At 33.0% G+C, this 4,920-nt stretch overlaps 1 non-coding gene across 1 annotated transcript; it reads right to left on the bottom strand.

Moving 5' to 3' along the window:
- Positions 1-3,987: 3,987 nt before the first annotated feature.
- LOC133807631 (small nucleolar RNA R71) lies at positions 3,988-4,094 on the bottom strand. The gene has a single exon (XR_009879532.1). It is a non-coding gene; the product is annotated as a small nucleolar RNA R71 (small nucleolar RNA).
- Between the last annotated feature and the right edge of the window lie 826 nt (positions 4,095-4,920).

Raw genomic sequence — 4,920 nt, forward strand, 5'->3', positions numbered from 1 at the left:
GTATACGGAGAAATATCTTTCCCCTTTCTTCTTCTTTCCTCCTTCCATCTCGGGATTACCCCATTCATTTTTCTTTCTTTTAGAAGGGTTGTCCTTGGGGGGTTTTAAGGTTGTAGGATCCTTCGAGGTCGAGCCAGAGTTTGTGTTTGTTGTTGTAGTTATGGGCTGAGAGGCCATATTTAATGCTAACGTCGCCTCTTCTACATTAACAAACCTCTGAGCTCGTCGATTGAACTCGGTTAAGGACCTTACAGGTTTCCTTTGCATATCCTCCCAGAGAGGACTTCCAGGCATTACTCCAGCTCGGACAGCCATTAAATGGCCACTGTCGTCAACATCGCGAGCTCGAGCGACTTCCAAGTTAAACCTTGTGAGATAACTTTTCAGTGTCTCATTTGGCTGCTGTCAGATGTTGGTCAAGGCAGATGCCTCGGGCCTAATGCCAACCATGACCTTGAATTGCTTCTTGAAATCTCTTGATAATTGATCCTAAGAAGCAATTGACTGTCTCTTATATTTTTCAAACCAGTTCTTTGCTGGTCCCATGAGCGAGGCTGGGAACAACATGCATCTGAGCTCATAGCCCACATTACTGCTCGCATGATTGTGTTGAATGTACTTAAATCACTGTAAGGATTTGAATTTCCATCAAATGGCGGGACATGGGGAATTCTGAATCCTTGAGGAAACGGGGTGCTAGAGATGTGTGGGGAAAAGGGTTCGAGTTCTTTGATAACTCTACAAAATAGAGTTATTTTACCACTTTTTATGTGCTAATTGTTGCTTAATTCTTGAGTTTTTAAGTAATTTATTAAGTTTTTAAGTAATTTTGAATTTATTAGGTTTATTTTGATTTTATATATTTTTGTGTGTTTTTATAGATATTTTATTATAATATGTTGTAGTTTAATTATTTGAAATTTGTGTTGTTAGATTATAAGTTAAAAAATGTGATTTTATTGAACTTAATTGCCAAAGTAAATTAAATTTCAATGAGTATTTTTATGGACTTAATATGAATTATTTTATAATTGAAAATATTTTATTCTAATTTAATATTTACTTATTTTGTAGGATGTACTTTGTAATTTTTATGCTTGAAAAAAGAAGAGAAAAGGAAATAAAAGTGGCATTTTTGTGGAAAAAATAAAGAAAATTGGCCCAACCCATTTTCCTCCTGCCACCCTCAGCCTAGCCGGCCCAACATCAATCACCCAGCCAGCTGAAGACTGCCCCTTCCTTCCATCTCCACTTCAACGGTCAACCTTCCAGCAGCAATCCGTACGCCTGCTATCCACCTCACCAGCTCCTCCATTCAAGCCTTCACTCAGCAACAAGTCCCTCATCAACAAGAATGCCACCTTCAGCAGGCCACCACTTCGGCCCACGTTCATTTCCTCAACTGCCAGCCATTTGACCCAGTAACCAAGCCCAGCCGAAACCACCTGCCACCCTAGCCCAAGACACCGCCCAGCCGCCTGGTCCCCTGCCACAACCCACCTAGCCACCTTTCCTTGTTCCCTTGTCCCATAATACCCCAAAATGCCAACTTTTTACCCATTTTTCTACACATTTTTCACCACAACATCATCATTACATCCTATAATTTACCTCTACATACCATATGTATTTTATTTATTTAATCTAATCAATTTAATTAATTTAAATTGATTATTTTAATAATCTCATTTTGGCTATAAATATGGAATTTCAAGACCATTCTGAGTGTGCTTAATTTTTTGGTTACCATCTTATTTTCTCCCATTTTCTCTCTACCATTCTCTCTTCCATTTGAGGTTTTTCAAGAGCATTTCCAAGTATGTATGTCATTTATTTTGTAATTTATACTCTAGTTATGTGATTCTAATCTTTTTCATAAGATTATTAAGATCATGATGAAGCAACTTGTAACTAGGTAATATTTATGTTGTATGTTGATTTCCCATGTAATGCAACAAAGTTTATGGATTTTTCTTCTTCATATTTGTCTTTCATCTTTAATATCTCATAATTTGGATTGTTAGATAATATGCAATTTGTTCTTCATTTTGCAAAAAACATAATATTCTTTGTGTAAGATGTGTCATTAAATTGTACACATCCATGCTTAGAACAAAAATATTATGTTTTGCCTTATAAATAATGTTATTTGATTTTTTGTTGTTTCATTAGGTTGATTCACATTAAATACTTTGAAATATAATTTTTGAAAAGTGAAGAAAAATCCTATCTTTTTAGAAGTAACTTGTACTTAAAATTATAAATCTATTTGAAAAATGATAGTTTGAATTATTTTAACTATCACTAAAACTTTGGAATCAATATACTAATAAATATTATTAAACTTACATTTTGTGGATTCTAATATCTTAATAATCTTTTCTTTTAACACTTATTTTCTAATCATTATTAGTTTATTTTTATTCTCTTAAATAACTTTATTTTCAATCTTTTATTTTATGTTCATAACATTAAAACTCATCAATCTTTGGAGCTAGGTTAGAATTTATTAATTTTGGTTTAAAATAGTTTTCTTTTTTATTTTAGACAACTCATTTGGGTTCAATCTCATGCTTACACGAACACTATATTCCATATACAATTCGTGTGCTTGTGAGTACAAATTTTTAAAACATACTCGTTTTGGGTCCATCAAGTTTTTGGCGCCGTTGTCGGGGAGTTGCAAGAGAAAAGAAATGAAATTTATCTCAAGGTTAGTAAATTCTTCTACTAGTTATTTTAATTTTTGCACTAAAAAAACTATATATACAAAAATATAAAAAATATATATCTATAAAAACTAAAAAATAAAAGATAAAAAGAAAATTTGGGATGGTTCTACCACCCATAAAAAAATGTATTTATATATTTATATTTATATTTATTGCATTTTTTTTAGTTGATGGCACTTGTGCCTTCTAATTTTGTTTTAATTTTATTTCTTTTATATCTTTGTTAGTTGACGGCAATTGTGCCTCCTAACCTTTGTTATAATTTTCTTTATTTATCTTGTTGTAATTTTTATTTTATTTAAAATCCGCAAGTTACTAGTTGACCTCCTAGTTTTTACCTTATTTTTTATTTGGTTGATGGCATGCTATGCCTCCCTACTCTTGCCTAAATTTTAGTCTTATTTAATTTTTGCCTTATTTTTTTTTCTTTGTCTTTTATCATATTTTAGTGTAATTGTGAAAAATACTTGAAAACAAAAAAACCTAAATCTTGTCCTTTCACCATAAGCAATTTTTGCTTAAAGGAAATTTGAACAAAATTCCCAATCCGCCTCTACTAATTAACCTCGCGGAGTTGTTAGTAGTGCGCGAGTAAGTGGAATCAAATAGGCCAGGGGACAAGTAAACCATAAGAATTATATTGTTGTGGAATCGCTAAAAAAACTTTAAGTATGCTCTGTGGTTGCGGTTTTAACTAATCTTCCACATCAGAAAATTGCTTGTTTGAGATTATCTTTGTTGCCTTGTTTGTGAAAATTGTATGCATCATTGGGAACGTAACTCTAAAAATAGATTAGTAAAAAGACGTCTATCTTTGTTTGAAATTGAAAGTGTTAGTAAAAATTTAAGCATCATGGAACCAACTGCTAATCCTGTTGATGAAAATGTTGTGCCTGCAAAAACTTTGCTTGAATATTTTACACCTATTTCATCTAATGCTCCTTCATGCATTGTTTTTCCTACAACTTCCGCTACTCATTTTGAGCTTATACTAGCAATCATTCAATTGATGCCATCTTTTTATGGGTTAGATAGAGAAAATCCTTACATGCATGTCAAAGATTTCTTAGAAATTTGCTCAACATTTAAATTTCAAAAAATTTCTGATGAGTCGGTCAAACTAAGATTGTTTCCTTTTTCATTAAAAGACAAATCAAAAGCATGGTTAAGTTCCCTTCCAATAGGGTCTATAACTACATGTGATCAACTTTATAATAAATTCTTGCTGAAATTTTTTCCTATGTCTAAAACTGATAGTCTAAGGAGAGAAATCTCCAAGTTTTTTCAAAAAGATAATGAAGAGTTTTATGAATGTTGGGAAAGATTTAAAGATTTATTATTAAAATGTCCTCATCATGGTTTTGAAAAATGGAGACTTGTAAAATATTTTTATGATGGTTTGACTCCCTCTAATCGTCAAATGATTCAATCTATGCATACTGGAAATTTTTTAAAATTTCAAGGACAAGAGGCGTGGGACGCCCTTGAAGATTTATCTGTCAATTCACAACAATGGAATTATTTTGATCCTAGGTCTAGGTCAACCAATTCACCAAAAAGAGGAGGAAGGTAGGAAGTAAAAGAGGAATTAGACTTAAGAACTTCCTTAGACAAATTAGCGAGAAAAGTAGAAGCTTTAGCCATAAGCCAAACTATAAATTCTCCAATACAACCAAGAAAAGATGTTTGTTCTATATGTTCTAGTCCTTGCCATAACGCCCAATCATGTCCTTCCTACCAAGAAGCCTTTTTTGAGGAGGCCAATGCTCTTCATTCTTATGGGAAACCAAAAATGATAGCCCATTTTCATCCACCTACAATCCAAATTGGAGAAACCATCCGAACTTTTCATGGAGACAAAACCAGCCTCAAATAAATCAAGGGCACCAATACAACACACAAAACCAAGCTCATGCCCCACAAAATCAACCATATCTGCAACAAAGAAAACCTTCCTTAGAAGATACTTTACAACAATTTATGCAATCCACTCAACAAATCCTACAAAATCAGTCTTAATCAATTACCAAACTCGAGACAAGTAGGACAACTCGCCACTACTTTAGCTGATAGAGAAAAAGGAACATTCCCTAGTCAACCTATCCCTAATCCAAAAGGTCAATATGAGATAGGAAAGTCTAGTCATAATGGAGAAGTCAAATCAATTTCAACTCTTAGGTCCGGAAAG

This window comes from Humulus lupulus, chromosome X (genome assembly GCF_963169125.1).
Source record: "Humulus lupulus chromosome X, drHumLupu1.1, whole genome shotgun sequence".
Classification (NCBI taxonomy): Eukaryota; Viridiplantae; Streptophyta; class Magnoliopsida; order Rosales; family Cannabaceae; genus Humulus; species Humulus lupulus.